The sequence below is a fragment of the Tribolium castaneum genome, chromosome 1, assembly GCF_031307605.1.
Source record: "Tribolium castaneum strain GA2 chromosome 1, icTriCast1.1, whole genome shotgun sequence".
NCBI classification, from domain to species: Eukaryota; Metazoa; Arthropoda; class Insecta; order Coleoptera; family Tenebrionidae; genus Tribolium; species Tribolium castaneum.
In genome coordinates, this window is record NC_087394.1 from 28,758,069 (window position 1) to 28,774,039 (window position 15,971).

Genomic DNA, 15,971 nt, shown 5'->3' on the forward strand with positions numbered 1-15,971 from the left:
TCACAGCAGTAAGAAGTTGTGTAATGCGTGAAGCCGACTTTGGTCGGGATCTAGCGGCGTTGTGTTATTAGGAGTTGGTGTAATACCGTGTAGTACACGCTGAGTCAGGCCATGTAATGAATACCAAGTGCTCGCCTCTTGCTCGCTCTGGATGGGATGCAGTCGCCGGTGGTCCCACAAATATTGCTGGAAAGCTTTCCGATTCTGATTAAATTTCGTTCATATTTTTGAGGTTGTTGGCCCACTAGGAGCGATTTACGGGGAATCCGGGCTACCGGATGGCTCCAATGGGTATTGTTAAAATTGTTCGGAAAATTTGGAGTCGGCGAGAGGCTTAATTGAAACTCAAAGAGGCGGCTTTACATTTGCCGGGCAAGACCAAGAGTGGTTTATGGTCGGAGGTCCAGATCTTTACGATTCAATTACCTTTCATGATTTTTACTGAATTTATATCCACTTGAAACGAAAAATTTCAAATCCGAAGATAATAAAGGGTGTGTGCAAATGTACAATATACGACATGTAGAGCGTTAAACTCAATTAGCCACAATAACACAATTGGATTAATTAACATGTATGCTCATTAATCGACTAAAATTAATGAGACGTATGAAAGTTTGTTGAGTTGTAACGCCATCAACGTTCTTTGTTTAGGGCAGTGTGTCAAGTGACATTTTTGGTCAATACAGTAAGAATAGTTGATCAAAATTATACATGAATATTATTAGTTTTCAAAAAAGCATACTTGAAACAATTTACAATACACGGTCAGCAATGAAATGTTATTTTTTGTAAAAGATAAATTTACTTTTATTTATAAGAAAAACCCATCTTTCACATTGCTATACTTACAAAGTGAGTCTGCTGAAAGTATATCTAAAAACTAATAATACAGATGTAAGTCTAAAAGTTTTGTTCTTTTTATGCATATATTTTTTTTTAATTTCTACGATTCCTTATAATCAAATTTATTAATAAAGTACATAATTAAATAATGTAAGTTAAATGGATTTTGACAATTTGTCTAATTGTGACATAACACATTCATTCCCTTATTTTCACTTATAAAATTTTTAAATGTAAATTAAATGAAGATTCAACATACAGGGTGATACAGGGGTACGAGCAAACTCCACAACTTTTTTTCTATGCAAGATATATTATTGATTTGAATTTTTTAAACGCTAGGTCTTACGATAAGACAATAAGACAAATTCTAAAAATATTTCAAACTGTATTCAGGTGTTCCAAAATGAAATTCCCCACTAAAGTCTGTTTTTTTAAATAAAAATCCTAAATTTTTTTTGCATTTTTAAAATTGCAATATAACGCACTCTGGATTTTTAAACCTATCTGTCATAGTTTTTGACATATGTCAATTTATATGTAAAAATAGCGTCGTGCACTGACTGACAAAAAAATTTATAACTTGAGAACTATTCAAGATAATTTAATTAACATTTTTACAGTCGATTCCCTAAGCTTTAGATCATCCTTGCAATGAAGGTAAACTCGGAGTCAATATTTCGTCGCCTACTAGGATTTTCTGAAACTGACAAATTATTACAAATGACAATGAATCAATTTTTTCAAATGCAACTCTTTATATTTCATGGCATCATTGCATGAAATTTTTTGTGGATGTAGGGTTTGTGGGGTATACTTTGTATTATTTGTGAGATTTTTGCAAAATAAAAAATATTGACGTTTTTTCTCGGAAAAAACACAATTTCGAAGAAAAAATATTAAAGACGACAAAAAATTTAATAAATGTAATTTGAAATAAATAAGCAAATTTAAAAATCTTTGTTTTATTTTCATAATGAAATAATGGAATAATGTGAAAATAAAGAGAACATTGTGTTGAATTTTTTTTTTATACAAATTGTGCGTTCCTGTTGATTTTTAAGTGGCAGATACTTTGCAACATTGTGGGTTATAACTTATAATATTTGTTTTTTTTTCTAAGACCGAACCCATCTCTTTTCTTCGTTTTCTTCAAAATCTAAAGGTAGAATTGTATGCGTGATTCTAAGCTTCTACTAGTTTTATACACTTATCCAATATCACATTTTTATTACAATATCTTGTTGATTTGATGAAATATCACAAAAATTCACAATCTGTCACTGTTACTGTTAGTTTATGGCGAAATTGATTTTTGCAGCTGTTATTTAACAGAGTATGTTATTACGTTAGAAATGTCGCTATCAGAGTTTACGTAATACAAATTTATTGTAATTTTTCCAGTAACAGAGCAACAACATAATAACAGAAGTTAGAAGAGTAGAAAATATTATTTTGGAACATTCTGTATAGAAACTAAAATATTTTTAGAATGTCAATTATTATATAGGACCTATCGTTAAAAAATTAAATCGATAGCTTTCATAGAAAAATAGTTACAGAGCTTGCACGCACCCCTGGTCATCCTGTAGTACCTAATAAAAATAAATGACTTCAAATTTTGTTTTGTGTTTTTATTTCAATTTGTCTTGTTTTTAAAAGACTGGTTATTTAAATAAATTAAAAGAAGAAAAATTTGAAATATTCAGTTGATTAACCAATCTTCAAAACCGACAAGCAGCGAGTCACAATAAAGTGTTTTATTTCCTTCCCTGAATTTATCTCTTCATGGTGACTATGTTGTAAATTAAATTAATTTAAGACTGCCATTAAACTTTAAAATTTAATTTAATCATAAAAACACAAGCCAAGTATTTGCTATCTTCTTGTTTAAGGAGTACGAAAAAATTAAAGCTGTAGCTAATAAATTCAAAAAAGTAATTCTGCCAGTAATTAGTACCTTGGTAATATCGGTATAATAATGAAAGCAAAGCTGCGGTAATAAAGTTGTTAAGCTCGGCGTCGAGTTTGTCGAATCTCGCAATAGCACCTCTGGTCAAGAGTATTAGGTAAGTGCATGCATTTGTATTTTTCACGTCGGGGTTGATTCGGATCTGACCTAAGACCTCGTTGTATTTTTCGATACGTATACAAAGCACATTCTCATCTAGCTGGCAATGCAATATACATCCATAATCCATTTATCGATTCACACGGTCAAAAACCCATCCCGAGCGACTAATTTATCTGATCAAACACCACGCAGCGAACATACCACCGTGATATTACAGTTTTATCAGCGAGCTTCGAGCAACCAGACCGGCCTAACCGCAGATATACACACTGTAATCATATACTGGCACATTTTTACCAACGATATCTCTATATGTAGCTGTCAATTTGTGTGTTATCGAACAATTACAAGTGTGATGGCTGCTTGGAATTGTTAAATAGTTGTTAACTCGGAGATCGCCGATAGGAGGACGCACAGTCCAGATACTTTCGTCTCTTCATTTCATACGTCGGAATTCTATTGTGTTTTAATTAGATCACACGTCCACTTATTATTTGATAAACGCAACTGTGACGCACCGCAAGCGGGATCTTGACAATTACAAAAAGCACAACAAAATCAAATATGTGGAAGCCTAATAATTGTTTATTTTCATCGCAACCATCAAATTTTTTAGAAAGTAGTCTATCGTGTATTTGTCAAGATTTTGATTAGCACTTATTTGCACTGTTATTATAATATTTATAATCTATTAAAAGCGTAACAAAAGCAACTTGTTCATTATTTTCCCTTATGTTTTTTTACGCTTTTGAATGAGCAATTGAGTATTTTTTTGAACAAGCGTTAAATAGAACTGATCTTTTAAAATGGCTTTACTTGAGCTAAACAAGTTACCTAAACTTAGAAGCTTTTTTGAACTACAGTGAAATCTCTCTTAAAGGACACCTCCTATAAACGGACCCATTTCATTAATAGAAATTTTTATTGGCTCTGTTGTGAGTTAATGTATTTTAAATGGTATTGTTTCTTTTAAGCGGTCTCTCCAATAAACGGACGCGGACAATGCAATTCAAATCCTTGGAAAGAAAATCTCTCCTTTAAGCGGACATCATGTCATACCCGCGTGTATTATTAAGTAGTTATTTTTATGAAAATCCATGGGAAAATAAAATAAATAAGCAAGTACATGTTTTATTTCAGCGTTAAACTAATTCAGATTCCGACCTTAGAAGAGGCAAAAAATATCTGAAAAGTCATAAATTCTTGGTTAGTTTACCCAAAATAAACCGAATATGCGAAATTTTTGTATAGAAATTTAAAATAGAAAAAAACCTATGCAGGAAAAAGCTTCTGAAAGGTGATAAGAAAGGTTTTTAATTTATCACGATATAAGTTTTAAGTACATTTTTGACGAATCTGTGAGTATTGGTGAACAAAATGTAGTAAATTTTGAAAACAAATATTATTTTCTTCTATGAAATAAATTATACGTATTGTTGTTGTATCATTACTTATTATCAATGCTGCTACCTCTTTAATAAATTCTCTATAGTTTGTTTTTGTGCAAACATTATTATTTCTTTTAGGAGAACACCTCCATTAACCGGACAAACATTATGTCACCGTCACCGTCGGTGTCCGCTTATAGGAGATTTAATTGTAAATGACGCATGCTCTTGGATTTCAATATCAATATCAATATCACAAATTCTTGATAGCACAGAAAGCAAAAAACTTGTTTCGATAACAAATTCTTTTTGTTTCATGGAAATGTTGGATTTCAGAACATTATGTTGTTATAAAAAACAATGTTAATTGTTGTTCTTTTTCGTAAAAGTGCTGTAATTATGTAGAACATCCTGATAGTCTCTAAACGCAATAAACATTTTAGCTTTTCGGTCAAGACAGTCAATATTTGTCATATTGTCTTGACATCTTTTTGAGGGTTCAGCGCTTTCAAACTTATAAAAAATTATTTTGGATTTTTTTGTAGTAGAATTCTCAGGTTTAAACTTTTTTTGAGAAGAGAAGGGAAAAGGATACAGAAAAGAGGAAAAGTAAAAAACAAATTGGAAGAAATAAAATTAGTCCTTTTCTCTCAAATTTTTATAAAACGCTACATGTTTGGGCTAAACAACATTTTTTTATTCATTTTTAAGATTTAAGATTTAATTAGTTATTATATAACGATCGCCAAAGATGAAGGAAAATGTGGAAAATAGTAAATCAATAAATAATTAATTGTTAATAAATAAATAAATAATTGTGAATGTTTAATATATTAACAGCTTTTTACAAAGACGAAATACGGGAACGAAAAAGAGGATTTTAATATCTTGTGAACAAAAAAAATTGCTTTAGTCCTTATTTAACTGAGTTTGAATTGAATTTGGACAGCTAGTCCTTCGAACACTGGTCTACAAAATAAAGTTATCAAAACATCCAAGCCTTTTAAAAAAGAAATTAAATGTTGACTACCCTCGTGGAAATAAATTACTCCTGGGAATTAAAAAAACTGACTTAAATAAAGCTTTTCCTTTTTCTGTTTTCTAGTATTTTTTAAGTCGCTTGTTTCTAGTACATTTTTATTAAAACGCTACATGTTTCGGCCAATAATTATTTGGTCATCCTCAGCTCAAGTTAAGAATAGGATGGATTAAGATAAAACAAAAAAAACTACTCTTGACTTTTCTAGGATTTAAAAAACGAGATTTGAACTTCACATTTAAGTTATTGTAAATAGAAATTGCATTATCAATTTAACGATCGCTTAAGATGGAGGGAAATGTGGTAAACAATAATTCAATAAATAATTAACGGTTAATAAATAAATAAATAAATAATCGTGAATATTTAATTTATTAACAGCTTTTCACAAAGACCGAGTACTAGAACGAATATGATGATTTTAATTTCTTGTGAACAAAAAAATATCCTTAGTCCTTATTTAACTGAATTTGAAGATAGAGTCCTTGGAAGAGTGGTCTACAAAATAACATTTTAATACTGATCTGATATCAAAACATCCAAGCCTTTACAAAAATAAATTAAATACTAACCACCCTCTTAGAATAACAAAACCTATTTCCAAGATTATCCTTGTCAAATTAAAATACTACTGTGATTTAAAAAAACTGTCCCGAATAAGGCTTTTCCTGTTTCCTGTTTTCAAGTATTTTTTAAGTCGGGAAAGACAAGCTTGTTATATCGCTAATACATTTGACATATTGTTTTCAAACCAACGAATAATATTTCTTCATTTTTTGTTACTTAAGGACTTTTTCCTTTTTACTTGTAGTACCAATCTTTGCATTTATTGATTTGTTTAAAACTTATTCCAACGCCACAACTTTTGAATTTTTCGGGGTTTAACGCTTTCATCAACATCTAGTTAAACTTGTGATTGTGAAAATAATAATGTAGTGATAATATGCTCCCCTTTCGTGATAAATTAGTCGCATTTTGAGCGAGCGTTGCGCCACATTCCCAACGTGGCTGTATTCCAAGCATCCTGGCAAAAAATAAGCTGTGGAATATTTTTGGGCGTGCATGAATCAACTTGATATATGAATGAATATTCAGGAGTCATATATTAGAGACGCAACGGCGCGTTTCCGCGAGGTCAACAGACGACTTCCGGTGCTCCAGTCTGCCAGGTCCGCACGCGCTCGCTTCCGGTCATCACCGGACTCCCATTTCAAGATGCTGGAGCGAAAGGTTGAACCATTAAACGGTATCTTAATCGAACGCTTGCACAATACCTCATCGGGAACAGGTCGCTTAAATTTTCAATAAGTGATTACGGTTTTGACAATTGAGGATATTGAAAAGCCGAAATGATCGCCCAATTACGGACTAATAAGACACAGCGGAAATTCTGTAATTACAAGTATTACAACTATAAAATTATTATTAAATTGCCGTTGTTAAATGTATTAAAACGAATTGTTCGTGGAGTGTTTCCTAAAGCAATTCGGAAGTAAGATAGGCACAACTGTTGGGTTAAAAAAATATGAATAGGACGCGTGTAATGAAGGACTTTTGATGATGGTTCCGTGTTTACAATATACAAAAATGTGGGTTTTTTCGTGGTAGCTCTTCGGGGCTGAAACGATAATTCTATGTAATTAAAAACATTCGCTGAAAAACTAAACGTAAGATGTAATTATTAACCAGTAAACGGTAAGTGAACCGACAACAATATGGGCAGTGAAATATCCTAGACAGTTTATCTTGACACGGGTTAGCGAACCAAACGTTCCTCCCTGATTTAATTAAACTATAATTACAGCACAGCGTTAGAAATACGATTATTAATGTGGCTGAAATTTTCATTCCTCCAAAGCTGTCTAATGACAGTCCTTGTGAAAAGGAAGTTGGAAAAAATCCGAGCTTTCTTTCAGGAGGAAGAGGGTTTCGAACTATGTCGCTGTCCAGCAAATGAAATGTAATTTGAAATAATGAAACTAGACCTTGGTAGTTAATAACACGTATTTAAAACATAATTTCCAGTAAAAGTAAGTAAAGCACATGAGAAAATCTCGGCCAACAGATTCGCATGGTCTGCGTGGGCGAACGCAAGCGACAACATGTAATGGACAAGATGATGACCAGCCGAGGTCGAATTAGTTTATGTCAACAAACTTGCCTTTGTCATTGTTGCAGGGTAGGATGGCATTGTTAGCCGCACGAAATTTTGTTTTGTTGCACAAAACTTAAATATCATTTTCATAAATAATATACATAATTAATGGAATAATAAATTCGGTTTTTAGAAGCGTAATGTCACTCACAAGTTGGTACAATCTGGCATTGGCGTGCCGGAAATCTTTAATTTGATTTTAAAATTCAACAAAATTAAAAAGGTAACTACAGTTATTATCTTTTGAAAATTGTTATCATTAGCGAATTATTGTAACGTTAAACAGCCTATTTTGTTGTAAAGTTGAAACCTGTTGCTTTGGTAATGACCACACAAATTTTCCTTTGCTAAGGACAACAAATAGAATTTTTGTATAGGTACGGGGTGAGCCTGCTAAAAGTATTTTTTACTGTATCTCATAGTAAGTTCTCTATGCCTGTATTTTTTTTGAAAATTTTGATAACTTGAAATGTATTAATTATTGTGTAGCTGAATTTGGTTTCTTAATTAAATTACACTTATGTTAAAGACAAGATTCATTTATTTTAGGTGCTCTATCCTATAACTCTCTATAACAAATTATATATAAAGTGTTCCGTCTATACCCCACAGTAGAAGCATTGGTAGTTCTAACAATGATAGCCATCTGAAAATTTGTGTACAACCATAATTTCTCAGGTGGTGCTCAATGCAAATATTATCAAGATGGTGACACTTTCGGTTATACCGTAAGTCGCTATCAACTTCCTTAGTTTAAATGGAAAGCTATATTTTTCACGGGTTTTACTAGTTATTTTAATGTAGTTTTCATAAGCTTTCCCTATACCTAAATTAAACCGTTTACGAAATATTTAGGGTTTTAAAAAAAAATTAAATTTGCACCTTCTAGTTCAAAAATCTGCCATTCTTTTAACTTTGGAAATATTTTTTAGCTCATTTGAAGGAGGAAGCCTAGATCTTTCCTTTGGTGTTTTTAAATTTCTAAAAAAGAATAACAAATCCTAAAAGTTTACAGTTAAGTTTTCATAATTTTAGGCACCCATAACTCAATTTTTTTAAATGAAATGAAATGAAAAGTTTGATTTCATTAGATCGTAGAAAAATTAATTTTGCATCGATCATTCCCTATACCTATGTTTAATAATTTTCAAGTTACAATAACTTTTTGTTGGGACTGAACAATTCATTAGCCATAGGTCATCTCTCATAGGTTCCCATGGAAACGAGAGAAAAAAAGTGAGAAGTTAAACAATTAATGAACGATCAACACAATTTTGAACAAAGTTTGTCTTTTCTTTAATCAAAAAATTTTTACGGTAAACCATACAGAAATAGCTGTGGATAGTAAAAAAATTTTCACAATGTCAAAAAAATAACGTAACTTGAAAATTATCACAGGTAGGTACAGAGAATGTTAATACAGATCGATGCAGAAAAATATTCTCATCCATCTAGTGAAATAAAAACTCAGACTTCTCATTTGAAAAAATAAAGTCTGAAGTTGTCCAAACTTAACGTTAAAATTTTAGGATTTATTAACTTCTTTTTCAATTTTGAACACACTGGAGAACAGATATAGGCGTTTTTTTTTCAATTTTCCAAATATGATTTTGAAATTTCTAAAACTAAGACAGTTACCGATTTTTTAAGTGACAGTTGCAAATCCAAAAATTTTAAAAAAATCTTAAATACCTCGATAACGGTAAATCTTAGGTATAGGAAAAGCTGATAAAAACTCCCTTAAAATAACTTAACTAATTCAACTCAACGGATTATGGCTCAGTAGCAACTTTCAAATAAATATCTTTATTAGAACTTTCAATACCTCTAAAGGGTTTAGACGGAACAGCCTGTATTTTGTCAAAACCAAGTTTTAGTACTCCATAATATGCATAATTAAAGAATTTTGAAGCAATTTTTTAAAATTTAGATAAGGGAAATTATACTCGAAATTGTCCTTTTCTCTCAAAATTTATACATGTTTAGTTGAATTAAGAATAAGTACCACTTAAAAAAAGGTCGATACATGTAACAGTTTATAAACAAAGATTGATATTAAACGATTTGCCTATGCAGGGTGCCTCAAAACACAGCATTGTAGAAAATCACTTCAGCAGTCTAAATTCACATGTTAAAAAAATAAAAGTACAATAATTCATAAAATAGTATAAGCACGTTCGAAAAAACTTAGTCTTCTAAAAATATTTCCACATACGTATTGTTTAATTGCATTACACTATACAGATACTATGGAACGATAAATAAATAGATTAACGTCTTCTAAATACTTAAATGGCTTTTTGCTGGTATTAGAAAAACAAGAAATTATCTAAAAATACGCTATACCTACTTATTATATTAATTCTTGGCAACTAAGGAATGCTCGCTCCTCGACAGTATATTGATTGATTAATTAATGGCTGATTGACTACAGACATCAAATGCCACTGGAAATACTGTCAAATGACTAGCAAATTTTCTGCTGACTACCTCTTCAAGAAAATAAGATTACTGAAATGTCCTCATTTTGTTTTATCCATGAAAGACTGGATTATTCATAGCGCGAGGAATTTACTCCACACACCTTCGATTTTTCGTTTTATGAGGTTACCGGAAACTACCGTATGATAAGTTTCTCATTAAACCTGGTCTTACGGTATCCGCGTTGATCCACCCAACATCCTCGCCTCTTAATAGAAACCGTCGATACGAATCACAAAAATGAAAAACAATAATTACACATACGTGTAATGACACGTAATTGCGATCAGTATCATTGAAATCGGCAGAAAATGCGTCATACCTTGTGCGGTCTCGAAATAAAATTTTGGCTACTAATATCATAGCGACAACAGGTAATAAAATTCCCAAATTACAGATTATAAGTTTCCGGAAATATTTGTCCGAAATTACAAACGTGCTGGCAACAGCCGGCCACTCTGTCAATAGAGTAATTAGGTACAGTTAAAGAAGCGCAAAGACGACAAAAATAAAGGGAGGGTCTCTGATTACCGTCCCGGGGTACCGTTAGCGGTAATAATCGAGGAGGATCCGCTAATTCGGGAAGAAATCCGCGCAGAGATGATATAAATTTGCCCGAACGTGATGGAGCACAACTGGGCACTTAATGAAATTAGAGTCCAGGCGGCATGAAGTGCATGTAACATCGCAACTTGTGCAAGATATTATGAGAAATGGTTTCTAAAGAGCGGTGTTAGTTTCGCGGTGGCTCACGTAGTTTTGTGGTCTATCAGGCTACCTGATTCCACATCCGGTCTACCACCTAAGAACCACATCCTCTCGCTTGATCTTATGCTTGACAAGAATAAGGACCAACTAGCCGAGAACAGTTCTCACAGGCACCTCCCGTCTGATTGGTTTTTTGCTTGATCATAGAGAATGGTACTTAAATTGTGTGAAATTGTTCTTTGCGATATACACCGCAGAGTTTATTTAGATCGACTGTGAATGGGTCCAAATTGCTGGTTTAATGAAATACGTAATTTCGAAGCTTTGTCTGAAGACGAGTTTTTATCGGCTGGTTTTGTTTTTGTGCCGGTGGCCTCTTTGTTCGAACCCCAATCATGATTAATCCAGAAAATAATGTAAACCCGGCCGCAAATGATTTCATTTCCCGAATCGATTCCAATCAAAGCGTGAGTTCGAGGATTCGGGAAAAAAAGACAATGCGGAGTATTGAGTAACTAGGTGGTAATTATGGGGGAGAAGTGACTGGAAAAAACGTTCGATGCTTCAAAAGCAATTAAATTCAGGCAAAAAGTGCACAGGAACTTTCACGTTACACATTCTAATGTGGATCATATTCCATCCCGGAACAAGCTACTAGGAAAACAGTCTTAATTACTTGTACACATCTTAATTATATTCACTGCGAGTAAAATTACTACTAAAACTAATTACACAATATACGTCTTCATCACTCAACGCTGGCTGTGGTGCATTTTTTCAATTCGGAACAACGTAATATTATTACATGCTTTAATAAATCTGAAGGAGATTTGTGCGATCAATTAAAAGTACCGTAAAGCGGAGAAGAATCGACATTTTTAATGAAGAGCATTATCGATCAAAGAAAATTAAAAGAACTAATTGGAAATTTAAAATCACAACGACTAAACAATGAAAGCGTTTCATTACAGTAATATAAAGTCCTACAATTAATTCTGTATTAAAACAATAAAATTCAAATCCACCTATGTATTAGAGAAATTATAAAAAAAAATTTTTTTTTAATGTATAATACTATGTGCAGACTGTCCTAAAGGAATTTTTCGTCCAATATCTTCGTCATTAATAAATTAAATTGTTTCAAGCCAAAAAGGCACAAGCATCTAAGTAGAAAAACACAGTTTGGGCGTCCATTTAGACACCCATTTGTTCACCTGACTAGAGGTTGCTTTTTTCTTAAAATAAAATGAAAAGATACCTATAAATATTCCATATAAAGTAATTATTTTATAGATTATGCTATTATTTGTGATGATTTTATGTTCAAGCAACATTTAGCTGATGTATATAGAAAACTTTTGTAATTATTTTTGGAATCCCTATAGGTACTTCTTTTAACTTGCTCAACGTTAGATCATGCACTTATTAGACAAGCGTAATATCATACGTTAGGTATACAGGGTCCTCAAAAACTAGCGCACCAACTGAGCGGTGCGTTGTTGAAAAGCATGTGTAGATTAGGAAACAATCTTGAAAAAAATTCTAAAGTTATGTACCTTTTTTCTATGCAAGCTATCATTTTTTTAAGGATAGCTTTTACAATAAGGCACGTTCTAAAAATATTTTAATTTGTATACAAAGTGTTCCAAAATAAAATACTCAACTAAGTTCTGCTTTTTTAAATGGAAGCTCCAATTTTTTGTTACATTTTTGAAATCGCGATTAAATTGTCGATATAACATATCTGGTTTTATAGACTTATCTGTCATAGTTTTTTGATTTATGTCAATTTATGTGTGAATATTGCGTCGTGCAAAGACCCACAAAAAAATTTATAACTTTAGAACTACTTAAGATAACTTAACAAACTTTTTTCCAGTCGATTCCTTAGGGTTTAGTGCATCTTTTGCAATAAAAGCGAACTCGAAGTTAATATTCCAGCGCCTACTTCGATTTTCTAAAAATGTCATACTAAAAATTGCAATAACTCGATTTTTTCAAATGCAACACCATATACTTTATTGTACCATTGCATGGCACTTTTTAAGAGCTTTTTGTCGATATAAGGTTTGTGGGGTCTAATTTGTAAAATGTGTAAGATTTTTGCGAAATAAAAAATATGTTTTTTTCGGAAAAAAATCGAGTTGGCTGTTGTAAAATTTAGCACCCCAATACCATTCTGAAAAAAATATATTTTAAGTAGGTAAGTGAAGTGTAATAGAAATTCTAATAGAAATAGAAATACATCACAAAGGAAACAATTGTAGTACTTTTTCTTTATAAAACCAGGGAAGCTGGACGAACAGAAAACATTCTAAAAGTTTCCAGAAAATTATAATTATAAAAAATGCATAAATAGATCACCATCCAGTTCCACACAAGCTGCTATTCTCCTGATAAATGAGCACCTCTAACAAGTAAGCAACAGAATTACGAAAGCCTTCCATTCAATTGAATGCTTGCTAAGTTCGGAATTTATTTACTAAAAAACCAGCAGCTTGTGTGGAACACATTTATGCATTTTTCATGAATAGCTTTTTCTGGAAACTTTTAGATTGTTGTCTGTCCGTCCTGTTTACCTGATTTTATAAAAACTACTTATTTTTCTATTAGAATTTCTATTACAGTTCACAATTTGTTAAAAAATACTCTTTTCAGAATGGTATGGGAGTGTGAAATTTTGCGACAACAGCCTACTCGATTCTTTTTTTTTTCCTAAAAATCCATCAATATTTTTTATTTCGCAAAAGTCTTAAAAATTTTACAAATCAAACCACACAAACCCTACAACCACAAAAAGCTCATAAAAAATGTCATGCAATGGTGCAATAAAATACAGGGTGTTGTATTGGAAAAAATCGAGTTATTGCCATTTGTAGTTTGTTATATTCAGAAAATTGCAATTGGCGCTGGAATATCGACTTCGAGTTTGCTTTTATCACAGAAGATGCACCAAAGCTTTAGAAATCGAGTAGAAAAATATTGTTAAATTATCTTAAATGGTTCTGAAGTTATAAATTTTTTTGTGGGTCTTTGCACAACGCAATTTTCATACATAAATTTGGTCACGATTAATATTTTTAATACCAAAATAAAAATTGATGTCAACAAGTTTTCTTTTAGTATAACATTGAGCCTATACATTGAAACCTTATCATTTAGATATGGAGACAGTAAATATTCTACTAATTAGTTTATTGTAGCAGGAAATACCTGCATAGCTCACATCGTTTACCACGGCTTTCAATCTTAGTTTAACTAATTGGTGCTTGAAGCTAGCAATATTATCATGGATTTGTTTACATTTTGTAATTCGATGGTAATAAAAAGTGAGTGGATTATAAAACCGTAAAATACTGAGCGCCTGGAGTATTTTCGAGAAATATTTTCCTGCTTGGCTCCCTCGTGATGTAGCAATTACAAGCAACACCCCATCGATGAGCACACAACTTCTGATTAATAAATTGTCATAGATTTTTGTGGCAAATATTGAACATCATTTAATATAATATACACGTCATGTAAAGATAAAAATGATAAGAAATTAGACATAATTGATTGCCAGCAGGAGTTCCCTCTGTGAAAAGCACAAACCTGAATCATCTTTAGGAAGCAATTACCTGAACATTGTTTCGCATTAGCATATAACTTATTAGGCCTAGGGCATCCCGGTCGACCGTTCGAATTTCTGCATACATAAGAACAAATAAAACTTTATTCAGGTCTCTAGGTATAACAGAGATCATTACTAGAAGCTATAAAAGTCTCGGACAAGTTCGCAGAGGCGCGAGCTTGCTGGGAAAGCAATTAACATCACTCAAACGCACACCAGGCTGCTCTTCTGTGCATACATTACAGCGCAAAACCGGCACATTACGCTGTTTCTTCGAGCTATATTAGCTATGAACTCCGTTGGATGTGACGTATTATAACTATAATTGCCATACTTGCAAACTGCTTCGTCGAAGCTCAAAATGGTTCTATCAGGATCGGAGAAAAATATCAAACTCGTCCCGATATCGTATTTTACAATCTGTGTATTTTATCTTCTATATGTGATCTGACATTCTCCATGGCAGCTTTAATAAATTTTCATGCGGGGCTCTTTAATTGAGACATTGCAAAAATTAACGAGTAATTAGTGTTTATGCGACGTCGTTAAGCACCTCAAAAATTTGACGAGCTTTACGACTTAAGTATCTACTCAAAACTCTAGCAGGATTGAATCCGCAGGAAGCCCTCTTCTATTTCTCCACCACATCGATTAAGCCAAGAATGTTACACCAATAATAGCGCTGGCAAACACAAACCACATTTTTGAGCTAAATAAATGTCTCACACGTTGGCAAATAATTCCATTCTTGCAAGTCATAATTTACTCATTATGTGTAATTAATTTTTCCCAAAGAATGTTAACTCGCTTTACTTATATGATGATATCAATTATTGGTTACCTGACATGACTTTGGCCATTTTTATATTCATCAATGGGAACTGCCATAAAACTGCTATAAAAGTAAATACACGCACTAAATCGCCTGATTGGAATTAAGACAGCTTTAAGGTATGCTCATATCCAGCTTTTTTCTTATTTTCACTATAAAGTATTTGATGTATAGTTGTTATTTTGCCGGATCGACTTCCTCCGACTATCACAAATGCTATACGGGATCGTAACTTCTGAAATTACGGCACCATGTCAAATCCAGTAATTAAGACGCAACTACAATCGGAAAAGTTTTCTATTTTCAGAAATACCTTTCTCATCGGTAATTTGTAACCACAATTACGAGAGTTCGGCTATTTGTCACAGTCCGACAATTTGTAACGGAGTTCTTTCGCAAATAATACGTGATGTGGGCGGAGATTTGCGTTTACCTTTATTACCAAAAAAATTTTAAACAAAATTTACCGCTTTTGAAAGCCCACAAACCACATGTTTCCTGCTTGTTATTCATAAATAACAAAAAATGTTTTGACTTCTGACTCCTGAATACGGATATCTAAAGCTAAGGATTTGGAACGACGTACAAATAAAACGTCCCCGTCCTTCATAGTTCCGGTAATGTCGCCAGAGGCGCAGCTGTTCCATTACCGTCTGTTTTCAGAGCAGTAAATTTAGAAAAATTGTTGTAATTAAATAACGGTTAGCACAAGGCGATTAAAAAAATACAGGCGGATAAAGGATCAAATTCTCACTAACAGGAGATAAAAATAGTGCAAAAATCAAATCTTAAACTATATTTAAAAAAATTTCAAAGTTTTACCATTTTGCACTCT